Raw genomic sequence first — 14935 nt, forward strand, 5'->3', positions numbered from 1 at the left:
AGGATCAGTGTACACCTTTGTGTACACTGTTGTGGGTGTTTGGAGTCTATAGACCAACGTCTTATAAAATGGCTTGGGCAAGGGGTTCAGTGGGTAATTTTGAAGCCCATCCTGAAATGGAAGCTGAACGCTGAAAGTTAGTGCTAATTTTGAACTTCAGTAGACCTCAGCATAACCTAGATGTGACCAGTGTTTTCATGCAGAAACAAGATGGCTTTTCATTGGGATTCCTGTTTTGAAGCACTTCGAGACTGTTATTGGCATATGCCCTTTGACCAGTAAGATTTCCCCTTCATAAAACATGGCAGAAAAAGCAGGTGAATTGTGTTAAATGGCAACAGTTGAATATTGTGCTCTTGCACAATATATCCACCCAAATCAAGCATTGGATTCTGGGGTGGGGAGACTCTGGACTTTTTCCACTAAGAAAAGTGATGGGAAAATAATAGGTAGTTTTAGACAGGGCTTCATGGTCTTGGAGGAAGGGTTCCTTTAGATGGCACACGTCAAAAGCCATCTCAGCTGCATTGGGGGTCCTCCTGTTCATTCAGCCAAGCGGGGCCTGGATGTTTGCCTCCAAGTGCAGACCTGATGGCACAACTTATGTGGGCATTTATATAAAACTGGGAAGGAGCCCAGGAGGAATGGCGATATTAGGCCAGTGAGAAGAGATCTAGAGCATTAGCTGAGATTTATGATTATCCAAGGAGATTGTGATATATGTTTATTTGTGGGTGGGGGAGCGGGTGTAATTGTGGAACAGAATAACAGACAACTTGTGGCATCCTCACATTTATGGAAAGGATTGAGCAACAACCGGGTGTAATTAAATAAAATTGCTATGAATTACCATACCTTGGCAACAACATGCATTCTTTAGAAGAATATTTGAATAATAATTCACCGAGCATATCTGGCACCCAATTCTAACCCTATTAGCAAAAATGCCATTGTAACAGATTATGCTGGGAGCGCTATTCAGAAGAGAATATAGAATCCAGCCTGGGGTTGACCCAAGGAACTAGTCTGTTTTCCCATGAATTGTAGCTTTTGAATTGTGTTGCTACATGTAGGACTATAAAATCAAAAGTAGTTTAGCCTTGTCCACACCGAAAGAGAGATTTTAAGGAAGGCAATATAGACAAAATAGTAGGAAAAGCTGCCTCTGTGGCATAATATGACTCTTTTGAAAGACATTTTATTCCTCCCATCCTCATTTATTAAGTTGTTGAGTTATTGACTTACCCCCTCCTCCCATGGCACAGCCATTTCTCTCAGGGTGCTGTAGCTCTGAGGGGTCCTTTCCTACACAGATGTGACATGTGTCTTTTAAAATGCTTGTTTAAGACTAGAGAAAAAAAGTTGCCAGCCTTTTTTTAGAACAGAGCTTTCCAAACTGTGCATTGCGACATGTTAGTGTGTCGGCTGCAGTGTGTAGGTGTGTTGCACATATGCTCCCCACGCTCCTTCCGGGGCTGGAAAGGGGTTAGTTTAACCTGTAGTTTGCTAGTAAAACTGAATTACTGTGTCACAAAATGATGTAAAATTGAATTATTGTGTCACAAAACGAGGCATGTCTAAAAAGTGTGTCACTAACGTGAAAAATCTGGAAAGCTCTGTTTTAGAACCAAGAAGACTGCTGAGCAGGTAAGATTGCGATTTCATCTGTGTGTACTGCAAGGCTAATCACACTTTATTCAGTTATAGGTCCTGTTGTTCAAGTTGGATTTGCTCCTAGTCTGTCATCATATGCACATGTCCTTTGAATTAGAACCATTGAATTAGACCTCTCTCTGAGTAGCATGCTGCGAATCTGTTTAGTTTCTGCCTTATCTTGATTTCTCCTCTTCCTGCTTTTAGTACAGTTCTAAAAATATTACAGCGTATTATTTAAAACAGTTCTGCAAACCGATTTGCAGACTATAATTGTTATAAAAATAACATGGAAGTTTCTTCTAAGAATTAAAAAAGAGACCAGGATTCAACTAAGTTGTGGCATGCACTAAATGAAGTCTGCTCCTGGAGCTTCTCCCATTTCATCCTCCCTCCTGCATCACCTAAATCTGCTCTGGGAGGTTAAGGAAACCCCAGAAGAGGGTTTAGTGGGAACATGGTGGGTGCACATGGGGTTAGATGCAAGGGAGAGAGAGTCCTGTTGCACAAGTGAACCTCATTCCCCGAACACATACAGTGGTACCTCGGGTTACATACGCTTCAGGTTACATACGCTTCAGGTTACACACTCCACTAACCCAGAAATAGGACCTCGGGTAAAGAACTTTGCTTCAGGATGAGAACAGAAATCGTGATCCGGCGGTGCGGCAGCAGCAGGAGGCCCCATTAACTAAAGTGGTGCTTCAGGTTAAGAACAGTTTCAGGTTAAGAACGGACCTCCGGAATGAATTAAGTACTTAACCTGAGGTACCACTGTACTCCACTTAGTGCAACAACGCACACCACCCATTATACTGATAGCAAGCAGATCTATTTGCCGAACTGGGTGTGCTATTTTTGACCTCGTACTAGGCCACATGCACCAACTCATATGAATATTAGTTTCACAAGTTTTTACAAAGTATTTTCTACAAATATTCTACTGTTCATATGACAACTTCCTGGCTTTTGATCTAACCTGACTGCCCAGGGTCCAAGGGACGGTAGAGAGCTTTCACGCCATAACTATCTTGAGCAGGAAGCAGTGATGACCACCATTATGGAGGATAAAGGTTATCAGTGCTCTACTAAACGGGCCACTGGCCTGATGCAACAGATTCTTCTTATGTTCTTAGTACCATCGACTTTCTAGTATCACCCATTTCATCTCTTGCAGTGCAGAAGAGAACATTTGGGAGTGATCATCTCATACCCTCCAACGCGCCAAGGCAAAAAGCCGGGGACGTACTCCTGCGCAAGTCATGTGGCCTGTGTGAGTTCATGGCCCAGAGGAAAGTGCATTTTCAAGGTGAGATTGTGGTGCCCCAAATGGCTGCTGTGCTCTGGCACAAAAAAAAGGATGTCTCAGTTTAACCAGGACAGTTGTTGGGTATGTCCTTCTCACCCATTCTACCAGGGGTGCCAACTTGAATAAAATATTGTGGGGGCCCAGGTAAGCCCTGCCCTACACAATCAATGCAGTGCACACAAACCATTTGAATAGGAATGGCCAACAGCTTTGGGGAGGCCCAACCCCCTCAAATATTTTATTGTGGGGGGTCGAAGCCCGTAAAGCCCCTTGGGCTTGCCTCCTGTGCATTCTACAGTCTGATCAGTGCTTTGATTTGAGTGCAAGCCAAGCTGACAGGAAACTCACCAGGAGAGTTCAGGAATCTATCAGATTCCACACGTTTGCCTGACAATTTTAATCAGCCCACCACTCTCGCAGAGCGAAACAGCAACTCCTAGTCTAATCGTCACTGAGAAGTGGCTTGACCATGACGATGAGGTTACAGAGGACACCTGCCCCAACTCCAGCTCTTCAGGCTCTCATTCACTTGAAAATACCTGTGTCCTGCAGAATATGTTGGGCTGCTAATACACTGAGACAACTCCAAGGTTGTTATGGTCGCCATGAAGCCACTGCCACCAGGGCAGGTGAACAGGCAGTGACAGTGAGGAGGAGGAGGCGGAGGGAGGGAGAAATGAGGCCAGGATGCTCCTGGGGTTGGCAGTGTGATGTGGTTCTCAGCAGGTGTCCAAGTATGGCAAACCCCTGATGCCAGCTCTGTTCATTGGAAATGAATTTCTGTTAAAGCACAGATTTTTTTAATCATTTTTGGGTTGCTTCCATATATAACTTCCAGGGTTATGCATTAAAATGCACTGCTGAACAAATGGGGTAAAGATGAACATCGTTTTTAACATCATTATACACATCTGAATTATTAATGCTTTCCATGTGCTCAGTATAAATAGTGCAAAAACTATTTTAATGAATATTAGTTTTTAATGCTTTGCATTGCACCCAGAGCTTCATTTAAATGGGTTCAATGTTAGTGTTATAATCTTAATTGTATTGAGCTTCCTACTATAACCAATTGCTTTATTGAATTAGGCTATTAACCAGTGGAGTGTTCAGCAGGAATGTGAAACCTCTTCTTACTTACCCTTGGAAGTAACCATTTTGTAGTTCCACTCTGTGGTTAAGCAGTTGACCTGTGAACTTTTTTCATTCAGATTTCAATGAACGAAAACGCAGATCTGGGAAAATGCAGATCTTTGCATCTCTCTTTGCTGAAATGAAATGCACAATGAAATTTTGCATCACAAAACCCACCACTCTTGATTTATTTACTTACTGATTGCATTTCTGAATAATTTCGTAACATGGGTTTCATCTGTCTATTTTGGGAGACAAAGCAGTAGTGTACCTCTGGGGATGAAATCAAACTGTTGGACTACTGGGATAGCTCAGTGGGTAGAGAATGAGACTCTTGATCTCAGGGCCGTTGATTTGAGTGCCACTTTGGGTGAAAGATTCCTGCCTTGCAGGGGATTGAACTAGATGGTGGGTGCTTGTGGTCCGTGCCAACTCTATGGTTCTATGCTTTTATTATTCTACATTGCCTGCTGCAGAGACCGATATAGGAGAGACATACACCATGGCGTTTCTTCTCTCTGTGGTGCTGAAGCTCAAAGAACGAAAACCTTATAGGGCAGGAGGGTGGGAAAAGCAGGAAGAGGGAGATCCCCGGCCGCGTCCTGCTTTAAATAAGGCAGGTCACACCCCCAGAGCCAGCCGATTGGCTGGCCAGGAGGTGACGCGGCCCAGTCGTGCGGGGGCTGGGTTCCAGCCACCACACGTGTGGTGGGGCCATGAAGCCCACAACTCCACCTCCTCTGAAGGGTCGAAGTGGCTTTGCGTGGCAAGTCCCCACCCAGTGGAAATAATGACACATGGCATTAAGGTTAATGGGCTAAATAAGGCCACACCTTTTATTGGTTACAGGTGATGAGCGGTATTGGCTTAGGCATTGGTCCTAACCAACTATATCCAACTTCAGCCCGTCTGTTAGAAGTCTGGGAAGGGTTAACCACCAGTAGGGGGAGTCCTGCTGATGCACACCAACTAGGAACTCCCCCGGGGTCACTGCTAGGGGGCGTGCCTTAGGCCCTCACCTCCATACGCTTCGGACAGAGCCATGCCCCCAGAATCCTTTACTGAACTAGCCCTCAATATGTGGGGCAGGTGATGGCGTAACCTCCCCTCTTCCATCTACAGAGCAATACCAATGCCCAACCACCACTCGAGCAAAAGCTCGCCGCCACTGCATTGCAGGGGGTTGAACTAGATGATGCCAACTCTACGGTTCTATGCTTTTATCATTCTACAGGGCCTGCTGCGGAGAGACATGAACCATGGCGTTTCTTCTCTCTGTGGTCCTCTCCGCAGTCACATCTCCTGTGGTCACTGCTGGGATACATGGCCTGACTGTCTCCAGGCAATGTGGTCATCTGCAATTTAAAACAAAATGCAATAATAAGAATAGGGTCAATACACACCACACACACATACCTCATCCCTTTTTAGATGGAAAACTAAAAAGCTCTTTTTGCACTGAGTCCACTTGGGGTTACCTGGTGAGAAAAGAGCTTTTAAGCTCTCCATCTTGCTCGCCAGGTAAAGCCCACTCGACATGCTGGCTCCAGAAGGCTCTAGGATGCTCTCACATGATCTCACAAGGCAATCCGAGTTCCCGTGAGATCTCATGTGAGCATCCCTAGTCCAGAGTCAGTGCATGGGATTCAAATTCTGTCCTTTAAAGCCTGCAAAAGAATTGAAATGTTTTGCTAAAACATATCCTTGATACAAAGTAACTTGTTTTTGGGGGGATGTTTCTAAAAATCTAAAATCCTGCTGATCAGCTGTGCAGCAGGGAAGGATGTTGGGGAGAACCAAATCCATCCCTACTTCTCTGGAACACAGCTGATCAATTGCATTTTACTCATTGCACAATTGCTGTTGTTGTTTAGTCATTTAGTCGTGTCCGACTCTTCGTGACCCCATGGACCAGAGCACACCAGGCACTTCTGTCTTCCACTGCCTCCCGCAGTTTAGTCAAACTCATGCTGGTAGCTTCAAGAACACTATCCAACCATCTCATCTTCTGTCGTCCCCTTCTCCTTGTGCCCTCTATCTTTCCCAACATCAGGGTCTTTTCCAGGGAGTATTCTCTTCTCATGAGGTGGCCAAAGTCTTGGAGCCTCAGCTTCAGGCTCTGTCCTTCCAGTGAGCACTCAGGGCTGATTTCCTTCAGAATGGAGAGGTTTGATCTTCTTGCAGTCCATGGGATTCTCAAGAGTCTCCTCCAGCACCAGAATTCAAAAGCATCAATTCTTCGGCGATCAGCCTTCTTTATGGTCCAGCTCTCACTTCCATATATCACTACTGGGAAAACCATAGCTTTTACTATATGGACCTTTGTTGGCAAGGTGATGTCTCTACTTTTTCAGATGCTGTCTAGGTTTGTCTGACTATTGGATTGATAAGGAAAATCCTGTAATTGTGCATGCCGTTCTTCATCCACCTGAGGATAAGTGCATGGTGATCTGGTACTAAAGGCCTTGCACTCCAAGTTGGTTCAGGGCAGTGGTGCATAGTTCCACATGCTCCTCATTTCTCTGAGTGGTGAGAATTTCCAGGGGCAGTGCTGTGTGGTTGGGGGGGGCATTAAAATCAAACACTGTGCACAGATATAAAGAATTGTACTATATGCAGCATAGATTTTAGAGGAGGAGCCATGACTTTGTCATACTCTTTAATTATTACTGCACCAAGGAAGTGCAATTTACTGAGAAAATTCAATTCAAGTTCTGCGGTGTAAATTATTCTAATTAATACAATTTACATAGTGTGCCTGTTTTTCATGTATGTTCACAATTTGCATGCTTCAGCCTGAGCTCACACTCAGGTTTCTATAGCATTTGTCATTTTAATTAGCATTTGGCTTCTTTGCAAATACCAAATACCAATATAATTTACGGCAGGAGGAGAGGTAAAGGAATCCGAAAGGCAGGGCAGTGTATGGTTATGGGGAAATGAAAGAGGCCATGCACACTTCTCTTCCAGCATTGGATAGGGGCCAGCATGGAAACTGTTGCTGAAGTTGAAAGACCTGGTTCACAATTTCTGTATTGGGTTAAATATACTACAAAAAGCAGCAGCCCCCACTGTCTGGCATGGCAAATTGTTTTGAAAGTTTGTGATTCAGCGTAGCGTGTAAGTGTCTAACCACTTCTTTTTCTGCTTCCCTGGATTAATAGCTAAGTAGACACAGAATCATGTTTTTTTTTTTTTTTTTACAAAACAATGCAGATGCAGATTTTTATTTTATTTTTTAAAAAAACAAAACACCAGTTACTTCATAGAATCATAAAGTTGGAAGGGAACCCGAGGGTCATATTGTTCTCTTCAAGTATTTTGGAGCAATGGTATTGTGCTTCCAATATTAATATGAATGTCCCCACATTCAAAGCAGTTCCCTTTTCTTGACATCAAGTCAGATGGATACAGTGGTACCTCAGGTTAAGTACTTAATTCGTTTCGGAGGTCCGTTCTTAACCTGAAACTGTTCTTAACCTGAAGCACCACTTTAGCTAGTGGGGCCTCCTGCTGCTGCTGCACCGCCGGAACCCGATTTCTGTTCTCATCCTGAAGCGAAGTTCTTAACCAGAAGCACTATTTCTGGGTTAGCGGAGTCTGTAACCTGAAGCGTATGTAACCTGAAGCGTATGTAACCTGAGGTACCACTGGACTGAACTCCTCGCAGGTCAAGCCACCAGTTCAGAAAATATCAGTCTCTGGCAGTTTCCTCCAAGTGACTGGTTTGCACAACTCGCATGCACCGTATTTTTTTGCTCCATAAGACGCACCTGACCATAAGATGTACCTAGTTTTTAGAGGGGGAATGCAAGAAAAATATATATTCTTTAAAGGGAATGCTGAGCAGAGCATATATGCATCCTAGGCTCTGCTCAGCGCTCCCTTTCACGAGCCTCATGGAGTGTGTGTGCAGCACTTGCAGGCTTTTTCCCAAGGAGAACACTCCGTGAGGCTCTTTAAAGAGAGTGCTGCTCTTGGGGGCTTTTCCAGGAGGTGGGGGAAGGGACTGAGGGGCTAAGCCAGAGGCTAGAACAGCAAGAGGGAGCGCTGCGCAGTGATCCCTCTTGCTGTTCTGGGATAGCTGCACAGCCTGCATTCGCTCCACACACATTTCCCCTTACTTTTTAGGAGGGAAAAGGTGCGTTTTATAGAGCGAAAAATACGGTACATCATTAGGGCAAACAGCCCAGGAAAACAGAAAGTAGAAGATGGGAGGCGGCAGGAAACCCTGCAGTGATTTGAAATAAAATAAAATAAAAATAGGAGAGTAACTAGGAGTGGACCCAAATGGTCACCCCCAAGGAGAGAGGGTTTCCCATCACATTGCATCCTACACATGATAAAACAAACATTAATAGCAGCATGGGTAAAACCAGTGGCAGTAAAATTAGAGGCTGGATTCAAGAGAGTAGATGTGCTAGTGGGAGATAGAACAAGAAGAAGTCCCACCAGCACTTTAAGACTCCCCCTTCCTCCTCCCCCAGTTGGCTTGGGGAGATGCTGTGTGAGGCCCCAGAACAGCACACAAGGAGGGAAAGAGGAGAGGGGCAGATCTTTTTGCGTGGACAGGCGGAGTCCCCAGATCCCGAGTGGTCCCCCCCGTCATGTGGAATAACGACTCTAGACAACGTGCTATGGGATTAAATTGGCCACAACTTTATTAAATTTCAAATGTGGGTAGACCTTGGCTCAGGCATTGGGCGTTCTCCCTCCCTAGTCCCCAGCCGGGGACCTAGGGAGCATCAGGGTTATCCAGTGTGTGTGTGGGGGATGGGCTGGCTCTGGAGAACATATGTTCAAGCAGAGATAGCCGCCCCCGTTACGCCGCCGCAGGGGAGAGCAATGACGACCTTTCGGCGTACGGCCAAAGCCTCCCTTCAAAAACCCCTTTAACGGGGAACCCTGGTATCGCCGCCACAAAGAGGAAGATGGACTAAAGGATTCCGCCCAAAGCCTGATACCGCCAAAGTTGTGACGTTTTGCTACGGGAAAGGCGAAACCTGCGAATGCAGAGAAATTCCTTTCCGGCCCTTTAACAGCGACCTTATCGTAGCAGCGCCCGCATACCTGTGGAGACAGGTTAACCTGCAAAACCTATGAAGAAAGGTTAACCTGCAAAAGAAGACATTAACTGAGGGTGGGTAGGGTGGGAGAAGCTCTGGAGCCAAGTGAGGATTACCAATTAAGATCCACCCTCTATTGTGTGGGCAGGTAATCCATCCCCCTACCTGGCCTGGTTTCCCTGGCAACGCTTCCCCCAGGTGGGATTGGACAACTCACTGGGGTAGGCGGGGACCTCCAGGTATCCCACCTGAGGGAAGGCAAAGCCTATGCTTATGGGGCCACTCCAGATCCAGGGCTGCACGCGTCCCCGCAAAGGGCGCCCCCCGTTTTAAGTGGGGAGCGGTCATTGTTCAGCAAGCTGAAATGCTTGTGCTGAAGGAGGAGCACAAAGTTGAATTCCTCCCTGTGTGTGAAATCTGAGGTTTGGCCCACACTTTGCTTGTCCCATGCCTAGAATGCATGCGTCTGGGAGGTTTTCTGCTCGCCCCATGCTGTCTAGGCAGGAGTCTGAACAGTTTTCCATTTGCTCTGCTGCCAGGAAAACACACTCTTTACCACGGAATTGGAGCCAACACTCGTCTATGGAAAACCTGGTTAATGTTTAAACCATAGTGAGTGGGTTTCTCTGGGCACGGGTGGAAGCGGTGAGACAAGCAGAAGTGTGGATGAACCCTGGTTCCTGGTGAAAGAGACACTGATTGGGACATGTACTAAGGCTATATGAGATACAAGCCAATGACTGGATACTATGGCCAGCCGCAGTGTGTGGACCTGTGTTCATCCTCCTTCCAGCCTATCAGGATGAATCTTTTCCAGCAGAGTCAGCCCACGCGTTTAACTTAAAACCCATCAAGTGCTGAGCAATCAAGAAATGGGAAATCACATTGTGTTATATGCGTGGGTGAACCAATCCTAAATAGTGATGTTAATTTGTCCCTGATGCCTGGTGGATAAATCCATCACACCATTCGAGTGTCCCCGGTTGTCAAGAATGTCCTTAATTTGAAGCAGATTTCTAAGCTTTCTCATTACCCTTTCCATTTTTTTCACCATGTACTCCTATTCTTCTGCATTTTGCTTGCCACTGACTATGCCTAATGGTTCTTAAAGGCCACTGAAATATCTGAGTGGTATATTATTCACCTCAAGCCATCTAATGATTGCTAGGTTTAAGGTGCTGGTTTTAACTTTTAAAGCCCTATACGGCCTAGGACCCTCGTATCTACAGGACCTGGTATGTCCCACGGAGGACCTTATGGTCTTCAAATAAAAACATCTTGGAGATCCCAGGCCACAAGGAGATTAGGCTGGCCTCAACCAGAGCCAGGGCTTTTTCGGCTGTGGCTCCGATCTGGTGGAACGCTCTGTCACAAGAGACTAGGGCCCTGCGGGACTTGACATCTTTCCTCAGGGCCTGCAAGATGGAGCTGTTCCACCAGGCCTTTGGCCAAGGCACAGCCTGACCCCCTCTCTCCTTCTGTAATCCTCATAGAACTCTAACCCAATGGTTGCCATTAATTTGATTCTGAATTGATTTTAGAATGTATTTTAATTAACTGACTGTGTGATTTTATGTACACTGTGCTATTTTTACTTGTTAGCCGCTCTGAGCCCGGCTTTGGCCGGGGAGAGAGATATACAAATAAAATTATTATTATTAATAATAATAATAATAATAATAATAATAATACATAATAATAATACTAAGGATCCTGCATTACTAGCACCTTTAACAGATAGCTAATATGCTATATATGGCATGGGTCCCATCTCTCTCTCTCTCTCTCTCTCTCTCTCTCATCTGTCCACACACAGAGAGTATATGGCATGGGAGCCCCTATGGCGTAGTGGTTAGAATATTGGACTAGGACCCAGAAGACCAGGATTTGATTTCCCACTGGGTGAACCTGGGCCAGTCACCCCCTATCAGTCTAATCTGCCTCCCACAGTTGTTGTGGGGATTAAATGAGGAGCGGGAGAACTATCTACACCATCTTGACCACCACATCATTCTGTGATGTCACTTATGAGCTGCATCTTGTGCAAAGACCCACAGTTCTCCCATAAAGCATTGCTTTGTTTCACATTGATAGAAGCATCACTGTGGCTCAGCATTTCAAGGTATTTTGTTTCTGATTTTTATTAAATGTCTATACTGTCCATCCAAAGTTCACACAGCTGCTCACAGCATAAAAATACATAACGAAAACACAAAATACATAACAGAAACAAGTCAACAAACAAAACAAACAAACACCAGTATCACCACCAAACACACTTAAAAGGCCATAGTTAATCAGCCAAAGGCTTGGCTATGGATCTATCTAGGGAGCTATCACAGAAAAGACCCATTCTCATGTTGCCACCCTCCAGACCTCTCATGGAGGGCACACAAAGAAGGGCCTCAGATGATGATCAAAGAGTCTGGGTCAGTTCATGTGATTTAAGGCATTATTGGTCAACACCAACACTTTGAACTGGACCCAGAAACTAATTGGCAACCAGTGCAGTCAGGCCAGGTTTGGTGTTACATGTTCAGATTGTCTTGCCCCAGTTATTCCTGTCTGGATAGGGGTGCAGCTGGGCACACCATGCCAATGAGACCAGTTAAGCCTCAAGTGATGCAAAGGATCCAGAAGTACCCACTCATTCAGAGGGAGTGTAACCCCACCAAGAGCAGGCAGCCTCCCATCCATGCAGTCAAGGGAACAGCCCAGTAACAGCATCTCAGTTTTATCTGGGTTGAGCTTCAGTTTGATGGCTCTCATCCAGGCAAGACAGCAATCCAGCACATCCACTGTGACACCTGGAGGTGTAAAGAAGAAGAAGAAGAGTTTGGATTTGATATCCCGCTTTATCACTACCCTAAGGAGTCTCAAAGGGGCTAACAATCTCCTTTCCCTTCCTCCCCCACGACAAACACTCTGTGAGGTGAGTGAGGCTGAGAGACTTCAGAGAAGTGTGACTGGCCCAAGGTCACCCAGCAGCTGCACGTGGAGAAGCGGGGAGGCGAACCCGGTTCACCAGATTATGGGTCCACTGCTCTTAACCACTACACCACATCTACTACACCACTACATCACATAAAGGAGAAGTAGAACTGCATATCATCAGCTTATTGCTGACAACATAGTATAAAACTCTGGATGACTCCACTCAGCTGTTTGCTGTAGATGTTAAACAGGTAAGGGAAAAGACCTTGTGGAGACAACCAACCAATTAGGACCAGAATTACCACAAAGCAGTGCCTCCCATCCCCCAACTCAGACAGTCAGTCCAAAAGAATACCATGGTCAATGGTATCAAAAGCTGCTGAGAGCTCAGGAGAATTAACAAGGACACATTTTCCCATCTCTCTGCCAGCAGAGGTAATCATACAGAATAGCAATTTTTGATTGAATTTGTTTGATTGTTTGACTATACATGTATTTTAAAATTGGTTTTATGCTTGCTACTTAGAAGCCATTATGACATGGAAGCAATATAGGGATGATAACAGAAGCTGCAACAGCAACAGCAGTAGATGCTATTCAGGGTTCAGTGTGGGGGAATCCAAGTGAAACAAATACAGAACTCAGGTGAAAGCCACTAATACCAGACAAATCCCCAGGGGTATCCAGAATTCCTATATTGTTGGGGCATGCCAGATCTCAGCTGGAAAATATTCCAGAGACATGGGGCCACTGCAGGAAAGATCTTCTCCCTCATGCCTGCTTAGAGGTGAGAAGGACCTTCACTGCTGACCTTGAGGTATGCATCGTTGATATGGGTGAAGGATCCAAACCTGTGGCAGCTGTAAAGGATAAAACTAGCATGTTGAATCGGGCTAAAAATGCACTGGTGAAGCTGGTCAGTATAGGTTGTCACATGAACTTACTGCCTGGTTTCCACCAGGGTTCAGGTGGCTGAATTCTGCACCCACTGAAGTTTCCAAATCCAGCCTAGACCTCACTGGACAACTGATAGAAGGCCAGACCTTCCAAGAAAGGGCTGCCGTTAGCAAGCCTACCTAAACTGGTAAAAAGTCTTATTGGTCATCAGCATCAGCTAAGCTTCTGCAGTTAGTGCTGAGTCCAGGAGCACTCCCAAGCTGCGTATTCGATCCTTCAGGGGGAGCGCAACCCCATCTGTGCCCTGCTGTAAATCTGCATCCAGAGTAGTCACTTTCCATATCCACAGTACCTCCATCTTGTCTGTATTCAGTCTCAGCTTGTTTGCCCTCATCCACCCCCAGATTGCCTCCTTAGACTTAAGGGATAATTAATACATGCACTGTGAAGAAAAAATGTTCAGAGTATTCTTTCTGATCTGACTTCTTATTAAGGAAGAGGCAAATATTTAAATTAAACATGGAGGATCTGATATCCTTGACCATCTGGACCACTCTTTGTTAAATGTTGCTCGTGTCCTGTATGAGCTGGATCTCTCATATAACAGTTTAACAAATATAGGTAGCCTGTTTTTATTTTGCAAAGAGCAGGAAGAGGTTATTTTAGTTCACTCACATATAGCAGTCTTGCACATTTAATGACGGCTGCGATTTGCATTAAGCGCTGGTACCAAGAAAGAGAGAGTTTATCCCACTATCGTTTCTGCACATGTGACAAGAGAGAGAGAAGTAAATAATGAGGCCGGCACAGCTGTACAGAGTATATGAAACGGAATATTCATTTTTCTTCAATGGGAATAGTGCAAGACAAAAGTGAGCTTTTCTTCAACTTGTTTGTTTATTGAAAATTCATCTCCATAGAGGCGTTATGTTAAAATTTGCTCTCTGATGTTAGTGTTTGCAGGATTCCTGTGGCCACTGGAGTACGTTCTCATTTATGTACCTTGATATGCATCTCCAATTACTGTCAGAGATGCTTCTTGTTAAATATGGTAAGCTCTCTGGCTTCTGAGAGTGTGAATATGTATTCTGTACTCTTGGGCCAAACGGAGGATGGTTCTATGGACTGAGGATACTGAGAACGCGGGCGCAAATTAATTAAATATCTAAAGAGGACAGCATAAATGAAAATAGTCTGGAACCTCTGGGCTTTAAAGAAGGATGGATTTGGGGAGTGAAAATAGTGGAGTTTGAATTTAAAGTTGCAAAAGAAATGCCACACACACAAAAATGCTTTTTGATGCTTTCTTCTAAGTTTATGGGACCAAATTACAGGAACCCTCAACTGGTCTTTAAGGAATTCTATACAATATTTACACATAACTACATTGTGAAAAAATGAAGGTGGGATTTTTATTTCACTCCTTTTTGCATATTCTTAAAACAACATGTGCCACATTTTTTTTAAAAAAAATCTCCACCTTCAACAGCTTTAATTATGTTAATTATCACATATTTTGTTAATAACACTTTCTTTTGAAGACATCCATTAGAGATTTAAAGTGTTAATTTACCGGGAAATCTAATGGAACACTGTTGGAAATCTCCCTTTAAATTAACTTTACTTACTTTTAATGAATGTCCTAATTAGACAGAGATACAGTATTATTGGAAATATTGCAGAAGTGGAAGTAAGGGCTTATATTTCTTATTTAATGCAAAAGCCATTTATCTTGGCATAACATCTCCATTATTCAAACAAAATGATGTATTGTTCTTACTTTTTTATGTAAGTTACAAGTTCTCATTGAAACAGCGCGAGGAATTAAATATGTCTGTTGGTTGCCAAATACAACTGTGGGGTCCTACTCTGACCATCTCTCTTTCCTGGCCTCTACATGGTCAATGGAAGGAAGGAAATCAAATATAGGAACACAGCCAAG

General features: G+C 44.5%; 1 long non-coding RNA gene across 1 annotated transcript in view; it reads left to right on the forward strand.

The window, feature by feature from the left end:
* The window catches only part of LOC310840682, a 173717-nt gene that overhangs the window by 81694 nt on the left and 77088 nt on the right, over positions 1-14935 (forward strand). Inside the window, exon 3 of the long non-coding RNA XR_014561992.1 lies at positions 2836-2962. This is a non-coding gene — a long non-coding RNA (uncharacterized lncRNA). The remainder of the gene's footprint in view (positions 1-2835; positions 2963-14935) is intronic.

This window comes from Podarcis gaigeae, assembly GCF_964106915.1.
Source record: "Podarcis gaigeae genome assembly, chromosome: 3".
NCBI lineage: Eukaryota > Metazoa > Chordata > Lepidosauria > Squamata > Lacertidae > Podarcis > Podarcis gaigeae.